Below are 25,509 nucleotides of genomic sequence, written 5' to 3' on the forward strand. Positions count from 1 at the left end.
AGAGAGGCTGACACGTCGGGGGGGCTGCCGGGAGAGAGAGAGAGAGGCTGCACGTCGGGGGGGCTCGCAGGGAGAGAGAGAGGCTGCCGTCGGGGGGGCTCGCAGGGAGAGAGAGAGGCTGCACGTCGGGGGGGGCTCGCAGGGAGAGAGAGAGGCTGCACGTCGGGGGGCTCGCAGGGAGAGAGAGAGGCTGCACGTCGGGGGGGCTCGCAGGGAGAGAGAGAGCTGCACGTCGGGGGGGCTCGCAGGGAGAGAGAGAGGCTGCACGTCGGGGGGGCTCGCAGGGAGAGAGAGGCTGCACGTCGGGGGGGCTCGCAGGGAGAGAGAGGCTGCACGTCGGGGGGGCTCGCAGGGAGAGAGAGGCTGCACGTCGGGGGGGCTCGCAGGGAGAGAGAGGCTGCACGTCGGGGGGGCTCGCAGGGAGAGAGAGCTGCACGTCGGGGGGGCTCGCAGGGAGAGAGAGGCTGCACGTCGGGGGGGCTCGCAGGGAGAGAGAGGCTGCACGTCGGGGGGGGCTCGCAGGGAGAGAGAGGCTGCACGGTCGGGGGGGCTCGCAGGGAGAGAGAGGCTGCACGTCGGGGGGGCTCGCAGGGAGAGAGAGGCTGCACGTCGGGGGGGCTCGCAGGGAGGAGAGAGGCTGCACGTCGGGGGGGCTCGCAGGGAGAGAGAGGCTGCACGTCGGGGGGGGCTCGCAGGGAGAGAGAGGCTGCACGTCGGGGGGGCTCGCAGGGAGAGAGAGGCTGCACGTCGGGGGGGCTCGCAGGGAGAGAGAGGCTGCACGTCGGGGGGGCTCGCAGGGAGAGAGAGGCTGCACGTCGGGGGGGGCTCGCAGGAGAGAGAGAGGCTGCACGTCGGGGGGGGCTCGCAGGGAGAGAGAGGCTGCACGTCGGGGGGGCTCGCAGGGAGAGAGAGGCTGCACGTCGGGGGGGGCTCGCAGGGAGAGAGAGGCTGCACGTCGGGGGGGCTCGCAGGGAGAGAGAGCGCTGCACGTCGGGGGGGGCTCGCAGGGAGAGAGAGGCTGCACGTCGGGGGGGCTCGCAGGGAGAGAGAGGCTGCACGTCGGGGGGGGGGCTCGCACCACTGCCCCGCGAGAGCCCCCACAACACGCACCACTGCCCCGCGAGCCCCCACAACAAGCACCACTGCCCCGCGAGAGCCCACAACAACACGCACCACTGCCCAGCGAGAACCCCCAAACGTGCAGCGTCACCCTCCGCGAGCCCCCCCCTTAAACATGCAGCGTCACCCCCTGGCCACTGCGAGCCCCCCAAACATGCAGCGTCACCCCCTGGCCACTGCGAGCCCCCCCAAACATGCGTCACCCCCTGGCCTCTGCGAGCCCCCCCAAACATGTAGCGTCACCCCCTGGCCACTGCGAGCCCCCCAAACATGCAGAGTCACCCCCTGGCCACTGCGAGCCCCCAAAACATGCAGCGTCACCCCCTGGCCACTGCGAGCCCCCCCAAACATGCAGCGTCACCCCCTGGCCACTGCGAGCCCCCCAAACGTGTAGGGCACCCCCTGGCCACTGCGAGCCCCCCAAACGTGCAGGGCACCCCCTGGCCAGTGCAAGCCCCGCAAACGTGCAACGTCGCCCCCCGGCCAGTGCGAGCCCCCCCAAACGTGCAACGTCGCCCCCCCAGCCAGTGCCAGCCCCCCCAAACGTTTAGCGTCACCCCCTGCGAGCCCCCCCAAGCGTGCAGCGTCACACCCTGCCCAGTGCAAGTTCCCACCAAACGTGTCAGCCCCTGCCAGCCCCCCCCAAACGTGAAGCGTTCGCCCCCTGCCCAGTGCCAGCCCCCCCCAAACGTGCAGCGTCGCTCACTGCCCAGTGCCAGCCCCCCCCAAACGTGCAGCGTCGCTCACTGCCCAGTGCCAGCCCCCCCAAACGTGCAGCGTCGCTCACTGCCAGTGCCAGCCCCCCCAAACGTGCAGCGTCGCTCACTGCCCAGTGCCAGCCCCCCCAAACGTGCAGCGTCGCTCACTGCCCAGTGCCAGCCCCCCCAAACGTGCAATGTCGCCCCCCAGCCAGTGCCAGCCCCCCCAAACGTTTAGCGTCACCCCCTGCGAGCCCCCCCAAGCGTGCAGCGTCACACCCTGCCCCAGTGCAAGTTCCCACAAACGTGTCAGCCCCTGCCAGCCCCCCCCAAACGTGAAGCGTCGCCCCCTGCCCAGTGCCAGCCCCCCCCAAACGTGCAGCGTCGCTCACTGCCCAGTGCCAGCCCCCCCAAACGTGCAGCGTCGCTCACTGCCCAGTGCCAGCCCCCCCAAACGTGCAGCGTCGCTCACTGCCCAGTGCCAGCCCCCCCAAACGTGCAGCGTCGCTCACTGCCCAGTGCCAGCCCCCCCAAACGTGCAGCGTCGCTCACTGCCCAGTGCCAGCCCCCCCAAACGTGCAGCGTCGCTCACTGCCCAGTGCCAGCCCCCCCCAAACGTGCAGCGTCGCTCACTGCCCAGTGCCAGCCCCCCCAAACATGCAGTCGCTCCGTGGCAAGTGCGAGACGCCCTAAACGTTCCACATTGCCTCCTGCAAGCCCCCCAAACATGCAGCGTCGCCTCCTGCCTAGAGTAACCCCCTCATTCCTTATGAAATCCTCCACAGCATCGCCCCCTGCTCCGTGTAAACCCCCCTTCATAAGCCACTTACCTTATGGAAGCCTCCACAGAACGGTGCTGCAGCTTCAGTACATTCCCTGACATATACACGAGCTGCAGCCCCCAGTAGTGACAGGAGACACTGCTCTGTGCCCCCAACATACAGGGCTGAGACCCCAGAGCTATAACTAATGAGGAAAGCTGAATATTCCCCACCTCAGGGTCAGGATCCGTCCGCTCTGCACTGAGAAGCCCGAGCACTGCCGCTTCCCGCCCACAGATCTGCACGGCACTGAGGAGGCCCCGCCCCTTCCGGTGACATCATGATTTCATGAAATCACTCCTCCCCCCTCAAAAATCAACTCCGATCTAGCCTCTACCCTGACAGGAGACACTGTTCTGTGAACCCAAAATCCAGGCTGAGACCCCAGAGCTATAACTAATGAGGAAAAGCTGAATATTCCCCCACCTCAGGGTCAGGATCTGTCCGCTCTGCAGTCTGCACAGAGGAGCCTGAGAACTGCTGCTTCCGCCCACAGATCAGCACTGCACTGAGGAGGCCCCGCCCCTTCGGTGACATCATGAATTCATGAAATCACTCCCCCCCCTCAAAAAATCAACTCCGATCTAGCCTCTACCATGTAGTGATGCGGTGATAATATCAGATCCCTGCGTAGTAAAAAGGAGAGCTGAGCACTTCCCACAGTAACTGGTTATTCGCAGCTGCTAGATAGTGCGCTGATGGGTTCATAAGGGAATGCTGCGCAAAGTGCTGAGTGGTGCCCACATAGTGTACATTACTGCATTGCCAATGCCTGGATAACATTAGGATAGGAAAGCTGGGTGTGCCACCCAGGGCAGTATTTAAGGCTCCCGCCACCCTCAACACTGCGGTATTTAGGGCTCCCTCATCACCGCGGTATTTAGAGTGCCCTTTCCACTGCGATATTTAGGGCTCCCTCCTCTCTCAGCACTGCGATAATTAGCGCTCCCGCCACCCTCAACACTGTGGTATTTAGGGCTGTTGCTGCCCTCGTTAGTGCGGTATTTAGCCTGCCCTTTCCACTGTGATATTTAGGGCTCCCTCATCACCGTGGTGTTTAGGGCTTGCGCAGCACTCAGCACTGCAATATTTAGGGCTCCCTCATCATAGTGGTATTTAGGGCTCCCTCCTCCCTCATCACCGCAATATTTAGGGCTCCCTCCTCCCTCATCACCGCAATATTTAGGGCTCCCTCATCATCGTGGTATTTAAGGCTCCTGACGCCCTCAGCACTGCAGTATTTAGGGCTCCCACCTCCTCGGCACTGCAGTATTTAGGACTCCCACCCTCTCAGCACTGCAGTATTTTAGGACTCCCACCCTCTCAGCACTGCAGTATTTAGGACTCCCACCTCCTCAGCACTGCAGTATTTAGGACTCCCACCTCCTCAGCACTGCAGTATTTAGGACTCCCACCTCCTCGGCACTGCAGTATTTAGGACTCCCACCTCCTCAGCACTGCAGTATTTAGGGCTCCCACCTCCTCGGCACTGCAGTATTTAGGACTCCCACCACCATCGGCACTGCAGTATTTAGGACTCCCACCTCCTCAGCACTGCAGTATTTAGGACTCCCACCACCATCGGCACTGCAGTATTTAGGGCTCCTGCCACCCTCACCACTGTGATATTTAGGGCTTCCGCCACCATCGGTACTGCAGGATTTAGGCCTCCCTCAGGCAAAACTGATTGCCTCTTAGGGGAATGATGGGTGTTATAGTGGACTCCCCTCCAGGGTTGTACCACTTAAATGCCAGTGTCAAAGATTGGCAGCTTAAAGCAGGTGCTGGCTGTGTACCTGCTCTAAACACAAGAGCAATCATACCCTGGATCACAACCAAAAATGCACCTTTGTGCTGGGGTTGTCAAAGACCGCATTGTGGCTGCAGCATGAGAAAGCAGCCCTACAACCCCCGCCTCTTTAGCACTGATCTATGAATTGTGTACAGTCGCTACCACCTATTCATACATTCAGGCGCCCCCTCCCAACATTGTACTTTTGAAACACGACAGGCAATATATTATTTATGCTTAACTCCAAACAGCACAGCGCTCCTTCTCCAGGGCCATATTTGCTACTAGCCACCCAGTGCCCAGGGAGACTGGTTGCATGGTACTACACAAATACTCATATATTTATTTATTCTTTTGCACAGAATATTTTATACAGGATGCAGCCAGGCTTCTCTTTGTTAGGCCTTGCATACTATACTCACTGTCCCTGCATGGAGCACATATATAGCACTGGCGCAGCCCGCTTGCATCGATTGTGATGGGCGTAACTAATAGGCTGTATACCAGATACTGTGTACCTGCGTGTGTTAACAGTGACCTATGCAAGCCACAAGTGTGCAATTTTACTACCATCTCCCTTTGCACCTGTGATGTCTCCATTTAATGGAGGTCTTGCTGTATCCTGGCAGTGCATTAGTCTTTTTGGCCTGGGCAGTTTACATCTTCTGCCATTAGTCTGTGAATATTTGCTTAGCTTTTGGAGGATTTTCATTCCTCTTTTTGTTGTTTTATATATATATATATATATATATATATATATATATATATATATATATATATATATATATATATATATATATATATATATACACTGCCTACAATTAGTATTCAACCCCCTGCAGATTTAGCAGGTTTGATAAGATGCAAATAAGTTAGAGCCTGCAAACTTCAAACGAGCAGGATTTATTAACAGATGCATAAATCTTACAAACCAATAAGTTATGTTGCTCACTTAAATTTTAATAAATTTTCAACATAAAAGTGTGGGTCAATTATTATTCAACCCCTAGGTTTAATATTTTGTGGAATAACCCTTGTTTGCAATTACAGCTAATAATCGTCTTTTATAAGACCTGATCAGGCCGGCACAGGTCTCTGGAGTTATGTTGGCCCACTCCTCCATGCAGATCTTCTCCAAGTTATCTAGGTTCTTTGGGTGTCTCATGTGGACTTTAATCTTGAGCTCCTTCACAAGTCTTCAATTGGGTTAAGGTCAGGAGACTGACTAGGCCACTGCAACACCTTGATTTTTTCCCTCTTGAACCAGGCCTTGGTTTTCTTGGCTGTGTGCTTTGGGTCGTTGTCTTGTTGGAAGATGAAATGACGACCCATCTTAAGATCCTTGATGGAGGAGCGGAGGTTCTTGACCAAAAATTTCCAGGTAGGCCGTGCTATCCATCTTCCCATGGATGCGGACCAGATGCCAGGCCCCTTGGCTGAGAAACAGCCCCACAGCATGATGCTGCCACCACCATGCTTGACTGTAGGGATGGTATTCTTGGGGTCGTATGCAGTGCCATCCAGTCTCCAAACGTCACGTGTGTGGTTGGCACCAAAGATCTCGATCTTGGTCTCATCAGACCAGAGAACCTTGAACCAGTCTGTCTCAGAGTCCTCCAAGTGATCATGAGCAAACTGTAGACGAGCCTTGACATGACGCTTTGAAAGTAAAGGTACCTTACGGGCTCATCTGGAACGGAGACCATTGGTGGTGGAGTACGTTACTTATGGTATTGACTGAAAGCAATGTCCCCACTGCCATGAGATCTTCCCGGAGCTCCTTCCTTGTTGTCCTTGGGTTAGCCTTGACTCTTCGGACAAGCCTGGCCTCAGCACGGGTGGAAACTTTCAAAGGCTGTCCAGGCCGTGGAAGGCTAACAGTAGTTCCATAAGCCTTCCACTTCCGGATGATGCTCCCAACAGTGGAGACAGGTAGGCCCAACTCCTTGGAAAGGGTTTTGTACCCCCTTGCCAGCCTTGTGACCCTCCACGATCTTGTCTCTGATGGCCTTGGAATGCTCCTTTGTCTTTCCCATGTTGACCAAGTATGAGTGCTGTTCACAAGTTTGGGAGGGTCTTAATTAGTCAAAAAAGGCTGGAAAAAGAGATAATTAATCCAAACATGTGAAGCTCATTGTTCTTTGTTCCTGAAATACTTCTTAATACTTTAGGGGAACCAAACAGAATTCTGGTGGTTTGAAGGGTTGAATAATAAATGACCCTCTGAATAAACTTTTCACAATTTTAAAAAAAAAAATAAAAAAAAAAAAATAACATTCTTTTATGCTGTAGTGCATTTCACACTTCCAGGCTGATCTACAGTCCAAATGTCACAATGCCAAGTTAATTCCGAATGTGTAAACCTGGGGGGGTTGAATACTACTTGTAGGCACTGTATATATATATATATATATATATATATATATATATATATACTAGAAGGTGGCCCAATTCTACGCATCGGGTATTCTAGAATTTACGTATTGTGTAGTTCATGTATGATTTTTGTTATAGATATAGATATAGATATATATATATATATACAGTTAGGTCCAGAAATATTTGGACAGTGACACAAGTTTTGTTATTTTAGCTGTTTACAAAATCATGTTCAGAAATACAATTATATATATAATATGGGCTGAAAGTGCACACTCCCAGCTGCAATATGAGAGTTTTCACATCCAAATCGGAGAAAGGGTTTAGGAATCATAGCTCTGTAATGCATAGCCTCCTCTTTTTAAAGGGACCAAAAGTAATTGGACAAGGGACTCTAAGGGCTGCAATTAACTCTGAAGGCGTCTCCCTCGTTAACCTGTAATCAATGAAGTAGTTAAAAGGTCTGGGGTTGATTACAGGTGTGTGGTTTTGCATTTGGAAGCTGTTGCTGTGACCAGACAACATGCGGTCTAAGGAACTCTCAATTGAGGTGAAGCAGAACATTCTGAGGCTGAAAAAAAAGAAAAAATCCATCAGAGTGATAGCAGACATGCTTGGAGTAGCAAAATCAACAGTCGGGTACATTCTGAGAAAAAAGGAATTGACTGGTGAGCTTGGGAACTCAAAAAGGCCTGGGCGTCCACGGATGACAACAGTGGTGGATGATCGCCGCATACTTTCTTTGGTGAAGAAGAACCCGTTCACAACATCAACTGAAGTCCAGAACACTCTCAGTGAAGTAGGTGTATCTATCTCTAGGTCAACAGTAAAGAGAAGACTCCATGAAAGTAAATACAAAGGGTTCACATCTAGATGCAAACCATTCATCAATTCCAAAAATAGACAGGCCAGAGTTAAATTTGCTGAAAAACACCTCATGAAGCCAGCTCAGTTCTGGAAAAGTATTCTATGGACAGATGAGACAAAGATCAACCTGTACCAGAATGATGGGAAGAAAATAGTTTGGAGAAGAAAGGGAACGGCACATGATCCAAGGCACACCACATCCTCTGTAAAACATGGTGGAGGCAACGTGATGGCATGGGCATGCATGGCTTTCAATGGCACTGGGTCACTTGTGTTTATTGATGACATAACAGCAGACAAGAGTAGCCGGATGAATACTGAAGTGTACCGGGATATACTTTCAGCTCAGATTCAGCCAAATGCCGCAAAGTTGATCGGACGGCGCTTCATAGTACAGATGGACAATGACCCCAAGCATGCAGCCAAAGCTACCCAGGAGTTCATGAGTGCAAAAAAGTGGAACATTCTGCAATGGCCAAGTCAATCACCAGATCTTAACCCAATTGAGCATGCATTTCACTTGCTCAAATTCAGACTTAAGACGGAAAGACCCACAAACAAGCAAGACCTAAAGGCTACGGCTGTAAAGGCCTGGCAAAGCATTAAGAAGGAGGAAACCCAGCGTTTGGTGATGTCCATGAGTTCCAGACTTAAGGCAGTGATTGCCTCCAAAGGATTCGCAACAAAATATTGAAAATAAAAATATTTTGTTTGGGTTTGGTTTATTTGTCCAATTACTTTTGACCTCCTAAAATGTGGAGTGTTTGTAAAGAAATGTGTACAATTCCTACAATTTCTATCACATATTTTTGTTCAAACCTTCAAATTAAACGTTACAATCTGCACTTGAATTCTGTTGTAGAGGTTTCATTTCAAATCCAATGTGGTGGCATGCAGAGCCCAACTCGCGAAAATTGTGTCACTGTCCAAATATTTCTGGACCTAACTGTATATATATATATATATATATATATATAGATGTTGTTGTGTGTAGTTACCAAGTGTTTGTGTAGGGCGCTGTACATGTTCTGGGTGTTGTCTGGGTGTGGCGGGGGGTGAGAGCGGTGTTGTATGTGTGTTGCGTTGTTTGTGGAGCGCTGTGTGTCTGTCGCGTTGTGTGTGTGTGTGTTGCGCGGTTTGTGTGGTGTGTTTTGGGGGGAGGTATGTTTTGTGCAATGTGTGTGTTGTGCGGTATGTGCGTATATTTATGTATGCCGCGGTGTTTGTGTGTTGGGTGTTGTGTGTGTGCAGCGTTGTCTGTGTGTGTGGGTGTCTGTGTATGGCGGTGTTTGTGGTTCCCTGTGTGTGTGTGTGTGTGTTGGGGGGAGGTGTGCACCTCCCATCGTGCTCCATCCCCCATGCTGCGTACCCCCATCATGCCCCATCCCCTATGCTGCGCATTCCCCATCGTGCTCCATCCCCCATGCTGCGCACCCCCCATCGTGCTCCATCCCCGATGCTGCGCACTCCCCATCGTGCTCCATCCTCCATGCTGCGCACTCCCCCATCATGCTCCATCCCCCATGCTGCGCACCCCCCATCGTGCTACATCCCCCATGCTGCGCACCCCCCATCGTGCTACATCCCCCATGCTGCGCACTTCCCCATCGTGCTACATCCCCCATGCTGCGCACTCCCCATCGTGCTACATCCCTCATGCTGCGCACCCCCCATCGTGCTACATCCCCCATCGTGCTACATCCCCCATGCTGCGCACTCCCCATCGTGCTACATCCCCCATGCTGCGCACACCGCCATCGTGCTACATCCGCCATGCTGCGCACTCCCCATCGTGCTACATCCGCCATGCTGCGCACTCCCCATCGTGCTACATCCGCCATGCTGCGCACTCCCCATCGTGCTACATCCCCCATGCTGCGCACTCCCCATCGTGCTACATCCCCCATGCTGCGCACTCCCCATCGTGCTACATCCCCCATGCTGTGCACTCCCCATCGTGCTACATCCCCCATGCTGCGCACCCCCCATCGTGCTACATCCCCCATCATGCTACATCCCCCATGCTGCGCACTCCCCATCGTGCTACATCCCCCATGCTGCGCACCCGCCATCGTGCTCCATCCGCCATGCTGCGCACTCCCCATCGTGCTACATCCTCCATGCTGAGCACTCCCCATCGTGCTACATCCCCCATGCTGCGCACCTCCCCATCGTGCTACATCCCCCATGCTGCGCACCTCCCCATCGTGCTACATCCCCCATGCTGCGCACTCCCCATCGTGCTACATCCCCCATGCTGCGCACTCCCCATCGTGCTACATCCCCCATGCTGCGCACCCGCCATCGTGCTCCATCCGCCATGCTGCGCACTCCCCATCGTGCTACATCCCCCCATGCTGCGCACTCCCCATCGTGCTACATCCCCCATGCTGCGCACCTCCCCATCGTGCTACATCCCCCATGCTGCGCACCTCCCCATCGTGCTACATCCCCCATGCTGCGCACTCCCCATCGTGCTACATCCCCCATGCTGCGCACTCCCCATCGTGCTACATCCCCTATGCTGCGCACTCCCCATCGTGCTACATCCCCCATGCTGCGCACTCCCCATCGTCCTACATCCCCCATGCTGCGCACTCCCCATCGTGCTACATCCCCCATGCTGCGCACTCCCCATCGTGCTCCATCCCCCATGCTGCGCACCCCCCATCGTGCTCCATCCCCCATGCTGCGCACCCCCCATCGTGCTACATCCCCCATGCTGCGCACTCCCCATCGTGCGACATCCCCCATGCTGCGCACTCCCCATCGTGCTACATCCCCCATGCTGCGCACCCCATCGTGCTACATCCCCCATGCTGCGCACCCCATCGTGCTACATCCCCCATGCTGCGCACCCCCCATCGTGCTACATCCCCCATGCTATAATAGTTTTCCTATTATACTCAGAGAGGAGTATAATAGGAGGACTGTAATAGGAGGAGTAGTCCTGGGGGGAGAGGAGTATAATGCCGGCTCCCTGCACATGTGTACCAGGAGCCGGTGTACACTGGTAACTATGATACACATCGGGTAACCAAGGGACCTTAGTTACCCGATGTGTATAATGGTTACCAGCGTTCACGGGCTCCGTCAAGATCCCAGCATCGCAAGGTTATGTCTGGCGCTGCTGGGATCGTGACGGAGCCGGTGTACACTGGTAACTATGATACACATCGGGTAACTAAGGGACCTTAGTTACCCGATGTGTATAATGGTTACCAGCGTTCACGGGCTCCGTCAAGATCCCAGCATCGCAAGGTTATGTCTGGCGCTGCTGGGATCGTGACGGAGCCGGTGTACACTGGTAACTATGATACACATCGGGTAACCAAGGGACCTTAGTTACCCGATGTGTATAATGGTTACCAGCGTTCACGGGCTCCGTCAAGATCCCAGCATCGCAAGGTTATGTCTGGCGCTGCTGGGATCGTGACGGAGCCGGTGTACACTGGTAACTATGATACACATCGGGTAACTAAGGGACCTTAGTTACCCGATGTGTATAATGGTTACCAGCGTTCACGGGCTCCGTCAAGATCCCAGCATCGCAAGGTTATGTCTGGCGCTGCTGGGATCGTGACGGAGCCGGTGTACACTGGTAACTATGATACACATCGGGTAACCAAGGGACCTTAGTTACCCGATCTGTATAATGGTTACCAGCGTTCACGGGCTCCGTCAAGATCCCAGCATCGCAAGGTTATGTCTGGCGCTGCTGGCATCGTGACGGAGCCGGTGTAGAAGCAAGCGATATCCCAGGATGTTGTGAGTGTGTGGATGTGATGTGTGAGGTGTGTGTGAGAGTGAGTGTGATCTGATGTGTGTGTGTGTACTCATCTGGGAGTCGGAGCTCCGTGTCAGTTGGGCCAGAGCGAGCGTGCATTGCGTGAGGGGGGCGGGGCCTGCAGAGAGCCGGGGCGAGAGGCCAATCCGTGTGGGGGGGGCGGGGCCATGGCGAGCCCAGCGGCCAATCAGCTTTGTGTCACCGTAAGGACACAATTTTGGAGCATGACAGACAGACAGACAGACAGACAGAATAAGGCAATTATATATATAGATATATATATATATACTTGCACACATACATTACATACACCAGCAGAATGCAATTATTTTTAAGTATTTGAATCCCTTTTTCTCACGTTTCTTTGGTCCAATGTTTCCTGGGCAGAAATAGAGGGGAGATGGGGCAATGTCATCTGTGCACATCCAGGCACTGGACGCCAACCTGCAGAGAGACTTCAGAATCAATTCTGCAGACTGAATAGATCATTGAGCTGAGTGGTAGAGCAATTGAGTGCAGAGCTCCGTAAACACGGACCGCTAAGATGTGGCCACTCATTTGCATGTCACAGTTGAGATTTGTGCTGTCAGGACTGGGTTAACAGTGAATTGTCTATGTACAGTGGGGAAAATAAGTATTTGATATACTGCCGATCTTAAAAGTTTTCCCACCTACAAAGAATGGAGAGGTCTGTAATTTTTATTGTAGGTACACTTCAACTGTGAAGGGTCAGTCTTTTTTTATGTATTTGAAGTTCATTTCTTTCTGAATGAGCACTCCGCCCTATAACCAGGGTTTGTCCGTCCTCCTTTATAGCTGGATCTTTTCTGCCCAGACATGTAGGTTTTAAACCCAGATAGCAGGGTCCCGGTACATAGAGATCACCTTGTTGAAGTTATCGGGCTCACGTGCATTGGCCAATAAGCTACTGTTAGTATCTATTTTTTTTAAAAAATATTCCTATAGCAGTAATGTAATACCAGAGTTCCCTTATTCATTGTTAGCATTCTAGAGTGCAGCTGTATGTATTTTTGTGCCAAAAATAAGTCCTAACAGGAATTTTCAGTATTTTTGGTGTAAATCTTAAAAGTGTATGTGCCTACAATCAGGACCCGCTGCGTCCAGGTCCTGACCTGCGGGGCCGCACGTCTCCTCCACAGGCGAGCGCAGCTGCTCGTGCTTACGATCAGGGTTTGGGCATTAGTGGTCTCTTCTGTTCTCCGTGTGAAGAACGCTTGCATGTCTGTAACAAACAATTGAAATGCTTGTGACTCGGGAAGCCGCACTGCACATCAGTTTACGCTGCACACTGTATACGCACAGTGGGCATGGGATTTCTAAACATCCCATCCACTGTGCTTGTACTATACATTGCAGCATTTTAAACGCAGCTGAAACATGCTGCATCCAAAACGCTGTGAACACTGATTGTGGGCGTGCACTTTAAGCCCTAACCCGAAAATAAGCCCTAGTCGCTGTATAATAATGAAGTGTCCATGCAGTTAAAAAAGTTAAACAATACTGTAAGACACTTCATTATAGAAAGCAGACACCCCCAAAATACAGAAAAAGAAGACCCCGCAATCATAGTCACCAGACGCCGAGTGGGACGATCCTCCGCCCGCCACTGCCCCCTCCCTCATATCTGCAGATGACTTTTTTGCATATTACAAAAATAAGATTGACCAAACAAGGCAAGTCTTTTTCGCTTAATCACCAAAATACCTTCATATAACAGACCAATGACCTTCCTGCCCCTACTAAAACTGCCCTGACTAAAATTACTAATGACTTACTACTAAAGCTGACACTTCTTTGTAGATCAAAGATGAATATGTGCAATGAGTGTTCTTTCACAAAAGTCGCATCCTTTTAATATTTTATGTTTAATAAAAGTAATTGATAAATATGGGGTTTTTTCAGTAATTTTCAAGAATCTGTTTTTTCTCTATTGGATCTTTTGCTTTCATAGGACTCTGTATAGGCAAGTTTTGATGTGATCAAAGGAGACTAAAGGCCACTTTACACGCAACGACATCGCTAAAGAGATGTCATTGGGGTCACGGAATTCGTGACGCACATCCGGCCTCATTAGCGACGTCGTTGCTTGTGACACGCAGGAGCGACCGTTAACGAGCGATAATACTCACCTTATCGTTGCTCGTTGACATGCTGTCCAGCTCCCAAATATCGTTGCTGATACAGGTACGATGATGTTCGTCGTTCCTGCGGCAGCATACATCGATATGTGTGACACCGCAGGAACGAGGAACATCTCCTTACCTGCGGCTGCCTGCAATGAGGAAGGAAGGAAGTGGGCGGGATGTTACATCCTGCTCATCTCCGCCCCTCCGCTTCTATTGAGCAGCCGCTTAGTGACGTCGCTGTGACGCCGAACAAACCGCCCCCCCCGCCGGTCACAGCGACGTCGCTAGGCAGGTAAGTAGTGTGACGGGTCCGAGTGATGTTGTGCGCCACGATTTGCCCGTGACGCCCAACCGATGGGGGCGGGTACGCATGCTAGCGATCTCGCTAGCGAGATCGCAGCGTTTTAAAGCGGCCTTTAAGGGTGCTTTACACGCTGCGTCATCGCTAGCGATGTCGTGCGCGATAGCACCCGCCCACATTGCTGTTACGTCTTGGGGGTGATCGCTGCCGTAGCGAATAATATCGCTATGGCAGCGTCACACGCACATACCTGCTTAGCGACGTTGCTGGAGACACCGAACAATCTCTCCTTTAAGGGGGAGGTTCGTGCGGCGTCACTAAGCGGCCACCCAATAACAGAGGAGCGGCGGAGATGAGCGGCCGGGACATGCTTCCCACCTCCTTTCTTCCTCATTGCCGGTGGACGCAGGTAAGGAGATGTTCCTGCGGTGTCACACATAGCGATGTGTGATGCCGCAGGAAGGACGAACAACCAGCGACATGCACCACCAACGATATTATGATAAGGAGGTGTCAACAATTTTTGACGTTTTTACGATCGCTGATCGTCGCTCCTTTTAGTCACACACAACGATATCGCTAACGGCGCCGGATGTGCGTCACGAACACCGTGACCCCGACGATATATCGTTAGCGATATCGTTGTGTGTAAAGTACCCTTTAGGCTATGTGCCCACGTTAGATTAAACCTGCGGATTTATCTGCGGAAAATCTGCAGATTTTCTGGATTTTCCAGATAAATCCGCAGGTTTCAGCATGCACAGACACTCCCCATGTTATCCTATGGGACTAGTGCTGTGTCCATGCTGCGGATACGTGCGACTGCGGAACATGCTGCGGATGTCCCGCAGCCGCACGTAATTGCATGTCAATTCTTTCTGTGGAATTACCTGCGGAAATCCCGGCCCTCCATTATGGAGATAGGGCCGGGACTTCCGCAGGAAAGCCGCATGAATGTCCGCAGGTTTACCGCAGATATTTCGCTGTACTACCGCAGCTAAAAATAGCTGTGGATTCCGGCGAGCAGCTGCGGTAAACTTGCGGATATATCCGCAGGTACAAACTCCCATGGGCACATAGCCTAACAAGCAAACTAGCAGAGATTAACCCTTGTTAGCCTGCCTATGAACTACCACTCTGCAGGTCGACCCCTGAGTTTGCCTATGCTGATCCCAGACATCAGAGAAGTTATCAGGCAGTGTCAGAATCAGTAGTCTGAACAGATCCCACCACCACCAAGACAGTCAGAAAAGTTTGTAAAAATCTCTGTGTGACAGTACCCCTCTCTCTCTGGATGGAGACAATGAATGAAAAGTCCTAACCATACACTGAGCATGGATATCAGAAGCTGTACCCAAACCCTCTCCTTGAGACCATAACCCCACCAATGAACAAAATATTGAAATGAACAGCAAATAAAACAAGTATCAACAATCTTGGATATCTGGAATTCTAACGACTCATCGACTAAGACCGGAGGTGGAAGAAAGGGGAGTGAAATTACTGAAGCCAAATATTTTTTTTTAACAGAGATCTGTGGAATACATTATGGATTTTGAAGGATGCAGGAGTGCCAGACAGAAGAACAGAACAGGATTAATGACCACTAAACCTAGGTCCTAACTTCAATGAAGGTATCTTAAACTCAATGTTGTTTAGTACACCGTGTGCAGAATTATTAGGCTATGTGCCCACGGGAGCTTGCTCCTGCGGATATATCCGCAGGTACGTCCGCAGGTTTCCCGCAGCTGCTCGCCGAATTCCAGCGAAATAGCTGCCGTAAACCTGTGGACATTCCAGCGACTTACCTGCGGAAGTCCCGGCCTCTATCTCCATAGTAGAGCGCCGGGATTTCTGCAGGTAAATCCGCAGGAATAATTGACATGCAGTTATGTGCGGCTGCGGGACATCCGCAGCATATTCCGCAGTCGCACATTCCGCAGCGTGGACACAGACACTCCCCATGTCCCATAGGATAACATGGGGAGTGTCTGTACTTGCTAAAACCTGCGGATTTATCTAGAAAATCCAGATAAATCCGCAGGTTTTCCGCGGCAAAATCCGCAGGAGCAAGCTCCTGTGGGCAAATAGCCTAAGGCAAGATGTATTTTAGAGGATTTTTTTTTATTATTGATCAACAAGTATGTTCTCAATCAACCCAAAAGACTCATAAATATCAAAGCTTAATATTTTTGAAAGTTGGAATGGGATTTTTATAGATTTGGCTATCTTAGGAGGATATCTGTTTTTGCAGGTAATTTTTACTGATAAGGAATCACCCTCTTATGTAGGACTACATTAATATGGCTTTAGTCAATGCGGTGACCTTGACTCCACCAGACTGACCTCATTTCCATATTTGAGGACAATTGCTTGGTCTTAATAGAGGCAAAAACATAACCATATATTTATTAACTCTAACATTTCATGTTAACTAAACTATGACTTCTCACATTAGGACGAACGTCTTTATACACATGCCTATGAGTAAGGAGGCTACTGTCTGTTAATCATTAAGGAAACTCCAAAAAACTCTTTTCTTCACAGTAATTTAGGTGAGACTACCATTCTCTTCCTACTCTATTCCTATTCTTCCTACTCTTCCTACTCTTCTCTCTTATATTTTCCAACTTCTCCCGTACTGTTGATAACCTTGTGCCTTTAACTGTAAATATTGTAATTATCTATATCACTTTATGCAAAGGACTTACCATGTATATATTAATGTAAATATGTATATAATGACAAAATGTATTTTCTGCATAGTGTTTGAACAAATTGATGTGTATACTGATCTCTGTTTATCATTTTTCCCAGCGATTAATGTGATCAAGTTCCTGGAGGACCAAAACATTATTGTCGCATGTGTTTCATTTGTTGCTATCTTGTCTTCTGTATTAAAAATCTATTAGCATTGAGAAAAAGAGTTATATCTTTATTCATTTTTGTCCATTGAGAGTGCAGTTTTATATTTATATATGATTTTTCATGGATTTTTTTGATCCTCTTAAACTAGCACCTCCCCCATTCTTTTAATTCTAAGTGTGTGTACACTATCTTCTTATTTTAGGTAATTTTTACTGTGCAGAATTATTAGGCAATTTAATAAAAACCAAATATATTCCCATCTCACTTGTTTAGTTTCACCAGGTAAGCCAATTAAACTGCACAAAATTTAGAAATAAACATTTCTGACATGAAAAAACAAAACCCAAAAAATTAGTGACCAATATAGCCACCTCTCTTTATGATGACACTCAACAGCCTACCATCCATAGATTCTATCAGTTGCTTGATTTGTTTACGATCAACATTGCGTGCAGCAGCCGCCACAGCCTCCCAGACACTGTTCCGAGAGGGGTACTGTTTTCCCTCCCTGTAGATCTCACATTTTATGAGGGACCACAGGTTCTCTATGGGGTTCAAATCAGGTGAACAAGGGGTCCATGTCATTATTTTTTCATCTTTTAAACCTTTATTAGCCAGCCATGCTGTGGAGTAGTTGGATACATGTGATGAAGCATTGTCCTGCATGAAAATCATGTTTTTCTTGAACGATACCGACTTCCTTCTGTACCACTGCTTGAAGAAGTTGTCTTCCAGAAACTGGCAGTAGGTCTGGAAGATGAGCTTCACTCCATCCTCAACCCGAAAAGGTCCCATAAGTTCATCTTTGATGATACCAGCTCATAGCAGTACCCAACCTCCACCTTGCTGGCGTCTGAGTCGGAGTGGAGTTCTCTGCCCTTTACTGATCCAGCCTCTGGCCCATCCATCTGGCCCATCAAGAGTTACTCTCATTTCATCAGTCCATAAAACCTTTGAAAAATCAGTCTTACGACATTTCTTGGCCCAGTCTTGACGTTTTATCTTATGTTTCTTGTTCAAAGGTGGTCGTTTGTCAGCCTTTCTTACCTTGGCCATATCCCTGAGTATGGCATACCTTGTGCTTTTTGATACTCAAGTAACGTTGCAGCTCTGAAATATGGCCAAACTGGTGGCAAATGGCATCTTGGCACCTTTACGCTTGATTTTCCTCAATTCATGGGCAGTTATTTTGCTCCTTTTTTGCCCAACACGCTTCTTGCGACCCTGTTGGCTATTTGCCATGAAACACTTGATTGTTCGGTGATCACGCTTCCAAAGCTTGGCAATTTCAAGACTGCTGCATCCATGTGCAAGACATCTCACAATTTTGAACTTTTCAGAGCCCATCAAATCTCTTTTCTGACCCATTTTGCCAAAGGAAAGGAAGTTGCCTAATAATTAAGCACACCTTATATAGGGTGTTGATGTTTTACACTACACCTCTCCTCATTACAGAGATGCACATCACCTGATTTACTTAATTGGTAGTTGGCTCTCAAGCCTATACAGCTTGGAGTAGGACAACATGTATAAAAAGTATCATGTGATCAAAATACAAATTTGCATAATAATTCTGCACACAGTGTATTAGACTGAGGGTGGCAATAATGAGATAGCTTAATCCCAAACCGAGAGCAAAGAGCTTTTAAAAATTTGACAGTAAATTGAGTTCCTCTATCCGAGAAAATATTAGAGGGCACTGCATCGAGTTTGACAATCTCACTTAAAAAGTTGCGTGTAAAGCTCCCTTAAGCCTTAGTGATTTCAGACTCAAAATTCCCTTCTGAAAAATAGGGGCAGATTCCTCACAAGGTCCCCCACCCTCCTCCTCCGGAAAACTCCTGGACAAAGCACTGACTTTAATGTTCTTAAACCCAGGGCGAAAAGGTACAAAAAAATTAAACTATTTAAAAACAATGACCACCGAGCTTGTCTCGGTGTAAGATGATTAGCAGAGTCAAGGTAGAGAAGATTTTTATGGTCTGTCATTATTATAACAGGATGGATAGCTCCCTCCAGAAAGTTTCGCCATTGCTCAAATGCTAATTTTTTCATTACGTTCAGCTGATGATTAGAAAAGAAGGCGCATGGACGGAGCTGACCAAGAGACTGACCCAGAGACAATACAGCTCCCATCCACACTTATGACACATAAAGGTTGAGATACATCAGGCTGTTTCAATACAGGTGCCGACAAGAAGCACTTTTTAAGACAATCAAAGACGTATGTTCAAAGCATCCTTAGACAATTTTGAGAAGTCCGTACCTTTTTTAGTCATGTCAGTGAGAGGTCTTCCAACGGCAGAGAAATTCTTACTAAACTTCCTGTAATAATTTGCAAAACCTAAGAAACATTGCATAGCTTTAAAGTTCTCAGGACGGTCCCATTTCATTATAGCTTGTAATTTGGTGGGATCCAACCGAAAACCAGAAACAGAAATCATATAACCCAAAAATGGAAGTTCCTGTACAGCGAAAACACATTTTTCCAGTTTAGCATACAACTTATTCCCTCTGAAAATTTACAATACTTGTCTGACATGTTCCATTTGAGACCCATAATCCCTTGAATATATGTGAAAGTCATCAAGGTAAATGATTACAGATTTCCCCAAAAGATGAGAAAACACATCATTAATAAAGTGTCTGAATACAGTAGGTGCGTTGGTAAAACTGAATGGCATCACCAGATTTTCAAAGTGCATGTTGAAAGCCGTTTTCCACTCATCCCCCTGTTTGACCTGGATTAGATTATAGGTTCCCCTAACGTCAAGTTAAGAGAATGATTTAACACCGGTAATCTGATTAAATAGGTTAGGAATGAATGGTAGAAGATACGGATCGCAAACCGTTATTTGGTTGAGCCCCTGGAAGTCCAGGTATGGCCATTAGCCACCATTCTTTTCTGTGACAAAGAAGAATCCTACAGCCACCGCCAACGAAGATGACCTAATGTGCCCCTAAGCTAAACTGTCCGTTATGTACTCTTTGAGAGCTGATCTCAGAACCAAACAAGTTATAAAGTCTGCACTTGGGCGATTTTGCCCCTGGCATCAACCTTATGGTGCAGTCATAAGGCCTATGTGGCAGCAATTCCTGAGAACACATTACTAAAATTAGAGAGAGGACCAGGAAGACTTGTGGTAACCATCAAAATACAGGTTCCTAGACAGTGGTCTTTGCAATATCTGCTCCACTTTATTATTTCTTGGGTTTGCCAGTCAACAGTGAGGTTATCTAATGCTAACCAGGGGAACCCCAATCTAATTTGTGCAGGAAGGCCCTTGAGAACATAACATAAGAGCTCCGAATGAAGCACCCCTATACGGAGTTCCAGCCCCTGCACACACTCAAAAAGCCACCCTGAGCAAGAGATGACGAATTAATGGCAAAAATCTGCCCCAGATTTGATAACTCCTTCAAATCCATAACTGAGGAATGAGCAAACTGTTCAACAATCATGTTTCCTCCTGAACCACTTTCAAGAAAGACCTCGGTCTAGGAGTTTTCCGCCTGCCGTCTTTTCTTAGGCACAGAGGGGCAGGCACTGATAAAGTGTCCCTCTATGCCACAGAAAAAACAAACTCCGTCCCTTTTTGGAGGAGTGAAGTTTTCCACCCCATAAAACATTGCTCCAAGCCGCATGGAACCCTGGAAAACTTGCTTTTAAGCGCAGGGTCTTTCCACCTTGTGTCTGTGGACCATCGCTGGAATTTCACGTAATAATTCTCTGCGGGCTGATTCCCCTGTTGCAGTGAAAGGATCTTAGATTCGGCTAAAGATGTTTTATCCGGATTATCATAGATGACACCGAATGCAGAGAAAAACCTGTCAACCGTCAAAAATACAGGAGAATTGGGGCAAGGAAAAGGCCCGCGCTTGAATGTCCTCACTCAAAATTCAGACAAAAATTCCCGCTCTCTGTACTTCACTGGGGACATCAGTGAGTTTACCTGCGGTCACAGGTGGGGTACCATGGGAGCCTCTAGGTATGACCGGAGTGACTCAGTGACTTCCCCTCTCACAACCGTGGCTTAGTCAGTGTCTGCCTGAAGCCGCAGCGGGGGGTCATGTTCTGTAGGTCATGTCAAGTCTGCGCTGCGACTTAAGTATGTAGCAGAGCCGGGATTTTCATGTTAATGTTACCTCGTGTGGATAACGTCTGACCTGGGTGTTTGGTTGTACTTTGGATGTGTCACCTACTTAAGTTACTCTCAATGTTTAGATGTATACTGTAAAGCTTTTTGGATTTTCCTTACAAAGATGGAAAAAGGATGGAAAGTCGACAGTATTGCTGCACCATGTGACTAAAGATTTTACATTTTAGTTTGTTATTGAAATATGTATTTAATGACTATTGAGTACTCAAATATTAAGAAATATAATCAGCTCTTCAGTCAATATCTGGCATTAATAGGTTTATTTTTTCTTCCCCCTGTTGAAGCTTTCTGCGGGGTTATTTTTCTAATCTACTTCTAAAAATAGTGTCATGCTTTTAATCTGCCACCCACATCTCAAGGATCTGTGTAATTCTATTCACATGAAAACACTTTTAGTTTTTAATAATACTTTTTCTAATTGTTACTTATCAGAATATTTTATATTGTAAACATTGTAAGTTACAACTATATTGTTACAGAAGCAGACACAGGGGCCCAATAGAATAGGGACCCTCTTTCACCTTCAAAGCAGTTTACCGTTCTAGCACAGGGGCTGCTCTGCTGTCTGTGTCCTCTACCAAATTAGTATGTTGCAAAAATAAGGAGGCCAACATCCAGAAATGAATGACAAGTATAATATCTTCTGAAAATAAGCAAATCATCCGAGGAATAATATTTCATGGAAATATCAAAAATGCAAATCCTATACTAAAGAAAAAGGCAAGAGAAAATTCTATCCAGCAGGCAACTGTATAGTATGTAGAATCTTGTATACTACATGCATTGTTTTACTTGTTTACATTATACTTATTTCATGTACAGCAAAGTTTGCAGTTAATCTTCATACATTGTGATCAAAATATATAATTATACATCCTAAGTTGTATCCAACCATAGATAACAGATATAATGCACTTCAGATGCAGCAGATTGGAATTTGGCAAATAAATTGTCATGGCTACACTGCACGGATTGAACTGGTGATCTTTGGTTATTAGTCGGTTTCCCTCTTCGTTGGACCACAGTCTGTTTTGTGCTGTCCCAACTGTTGAAGGATCACTTGTTCTTTTTTCTAATGCCCCACCTTTCTGTTTCACTTCGATTCAGGTTTGTGACTTTCTCTTTTGGTTTGCCCAATCACACTTTGGTAGCGGCTATTTATTCTTACTACTCACATGCCTCGGTGTTGGCTATATTTCTGGATCGATAGTTGTCTGGAGTCCCAGCTCCTCGGTTAAGGTTTCCTTACTGAGACATGGCTATTGCTATACCCTGACGTTTGTTTGTGTGAATCCCATCCCAGTTATGTCCTATCTTATTTCTTTTAGGCTTGGGAGGGTTTCCATGTATTCTGTTATTCTTTTTGGTTTCTTACATTCCATACTTTCTGTACGGCAGTGTGTGTACAGATTTTTGCTGAGCTGGATCCCGGGGAGAGCAGCGGTTGTTGAGTATAACACACTACATTATATGCACATATAAAGTTGAAACCAGAAGTTTACATACACTATCTAAAAAGAGACATATGCATGTTTTTCTCATTCTCTGACATGAAATCAGAATAAGCCTTTCCCGTTTTAAGTCAATTAGGATTACCAAAATCATTTATATTTGCAAAATGCAAGAACAATGAGAGAGAATGTTTAAGGCATTTATATTACTTTCTGCAAAGTCAAAACTTTACATTCTTTTCTTTAGTGTTTGGTACCATTGCCCTTAAACTGTATGACGGGTCAAATGTTTTGGATATCCTTCCACAAGCTTCTCACAATAATTGGTAGGAATTTGGGCCCATTCCTCCTGACAGATCTGGTGTAACTGAGCCATGTTTGTAGGTTGCCTTGCTCGCACCTGCCCTTTAAACCTTGCCCATAAATTTTCAATTGGATTGCGATCAGGGTTTTGCGATGGCCACTCCAAAACATTGACTTTGTTATCTTTAGGCCACTTTGTAACCAGTTTGGCAGTATGCGTCTGGTCATTCTCCATTTGGAAGACCCATTTCCACCCAAGCTTTAAGTTCCTGGCTGATGTCTTGAGATGTTGCTTCAGTATTGCCACATAATCTTCTTTCCTCATGATGCCATCTATTTTGTAAAGTGCACCAGTCCCTCCTGCAGCAAAAGAACTCCCCAACATGATGCTGCCGTGTTTTACAGTTGGAATGGTATTCTTCAAAGCTTTTCTGTTATGATTCAGTGACCGAGGAGGATCAGAAAAAGACAAAAACTCGGAAACCCAAAAAATAACCATAGTTGCTCCAATCTTAACGGACTGCAGACCTAATACTGACACACAACTAGAAGTAGCCGTGGGACATGCCTACGATGACCTCGTCGCCTCGACACAGCCGGAGAACTAAATATTCTTACAGAAAGAAATATTAGAACAGCTAATCTGCCACGGAGTAGTCCCAAAAGATATAGATAGCCCCCCACATGTAAAGACTTCGGTGATATAAGAAAACACAATACGTAGCTAGAGAACAGATTCAGCAAAGATGAGGCCCAAACAATCTGCATAGGAAATGATAGGAAAGAGCACTAACTGCAGCCGTAAAAACCCTAGTAAATACCAGCAGCCTGATATGGAAAAATACTGAGCGTACACAGGCTCTCTCCCACTATATCAGCACTCTGGTGTTACTGGGATCCAAGAAAAACACTGATATAGAGGAGGGACTGAATTTTGTACCAAGCATGACAAAACACAATACATAGCAGACCATGGAGCAAGGTACACAGACATTCCCAGCAGGGAATGTTCCAACTCCACCAAGAACTCCACAAAGGCAAAATAACAAGAAAGTAGAAACAATAAGCAGAGGTACAAAGACCAAATGATCTGAGAGGAGTTCTGGTAGACACAGAGAAAAGGGCTGGTTTCATAATGTCCTTAGCACACAGGAGATACATTAAGCACCGGCAAGGAACAAGAGAACACTACTCAGTTATACAGGCCCAGTCAGAACACCCTGATTGCCAATTCTCCCCAGCTGTCTGGTTTCTATTTTGCAAGCCAACTTCACTACCAGCACTGACCACAAAAGGGAGCCCCAAACTGGAATCTAATTCAAATGTATTCACAATCAGTCTGCTATTGGTCTGAGGATGAAACATGGAGGAGAAGGAAAACTCAATTCCCAGCCTAGAACAAAAGGCTCTCCAAAATCTAGACACAAACTGGACTCCCGTGTCGGACACAACGTTCTCAGGAATACCATGCAAAGGAACCACCTGACGAAGAAACAAAGGCAACAACTCCGAAGCTGATGGCAACTTAGGCAGTGGCACCAAATGAATCATTTTGGAAAATCTATCACAGATTACCAAATGACCGTCATCCCCTGTGAAACAGAGAGATTGAAAATAAAATCCATTGAGATGTGAGTCCATGGTCTCTTAGGCACCGGCAATGGCAATAACAGTCCACTAGAACGAGAACAACAAGGCTTGGATCTTGAACAGATCCCACAGGATTGCACAAAACTCCTCACATCACGAGATAGAGAAGGCCACTAAAAGGGCCTACTCACCAAATCCCTGGTGCCAAAAATCCCAGGATGACCAGCCAACACAGAACAATGAATTTCAGACATCACTTTTCTCCTCCATTGGTCAGGAACATACAATTTCCCCACAGGACATTTTTCAGATTTGTTCTCCTGAAATTTCTCAAGTCTCAAATCAGGTGAAATCACAGAGAGAATCACTCCCTCATGCAGGATTGTAGCAGGCTCGTCACATCCAGAGAATCAGCAAAGAAACGCCTAGAAAGGGCATCCGCCTTAATATTCTTAGTTCCCGGAATATAAGAGACCACAAAACTAAAGCATGTGAAAAACAAGGCCCATCTAGCCTGCCTGGGATTCAACCTCCTGGCAGATTCCAGATAGATCAAATTCTTATGATCAGTGAGTACAACAATTTGATGTCTCGCCCCCTCCAGCCAATGTCGCCATTCTTCAAAGGCCCACTTCATAGCCAACAATTCCCGATTTCCCCAAATCATAATTTCGTTCTGGTGGTGAAAATGTCCGGGAAAAGAAAGCACAGGGTCTAATTTTAGAGGTCACAGGGTCTCTTTGAGACAAGACAGCCTCAGCTCCGATCTCCGACGCATCGATCTCCACCTGAAATGGAATAGACAAATCAGGTTGCCGCAAGACTGGAGCAGAAGTAAACCTCCTTTTAAGCTCCCGAAAAGCCAAGACTGTCTCTGGAGACCAATTCACAACATCAGCTCCCTTTTTGGTCAAATCAGTCAACGGCTTGACAATACTGGAAAAATTGGCATTGAATTTACGATAGAAATTAGCAGAACCCAAAAACTTCTGAAGGGCTTTTAGAGAAGAAGGCTGAACCCAATCATGAATGGCCTGGACCTTGATTGGATCCGTCTCAATAGAGGATGGGGACAAAATAAACCCCAAAAAAGAGATCTTTTCTCCCCAGCTGTCTGGTTTCTATTCTGCAAGCCAACTTCACTACCAGCACTGACCACAAGAGGGAGCCCGAAACTGGAATTTAATTCAAATGTATTCACATCACTTCTCCCTTTTTCCTTCAAA

General features: G+C 47.9%; 1 long non-coding RNA gene across 1 annotated transcript in view; it reads right to left on the bottom strand.

Moving 5' to 3' along the window:
- The window catches only part of LOC142301518 (uncharacterized), a 3,979-nt gene extending 1,178 nt beyond the window's left edge, over positions 1–2,801 (bottom strand). The window contains exon 1 of the long non-coding RNA XR_012752821.1: positions 2,648–2,801. This is a non-coding gene — a long non-coding RNA (uncharacterized LOC142301518). The remainder of the gene's footprint in view (positions 1–2,647) is intronic.
- Positions 2,802–25,509: the final 22,708 nt, after the last annotated feature.

Source organism: Anomaloglossus baeobatrachus, chromosome 4 (genome assembly GCF_048569485.1).
Source record: "Anomaloglossus baeobatrachus isolate aAnoBae1 chromosome 4, aAnoBae1.hap1, whole genome shotgun sequence".
NCBI lineage: Eukaryota > Metazoa > Chordata > Amphibia > Anura > Aromobatidae > Anomaloglossus > Anomaloglossus baeobatrachus.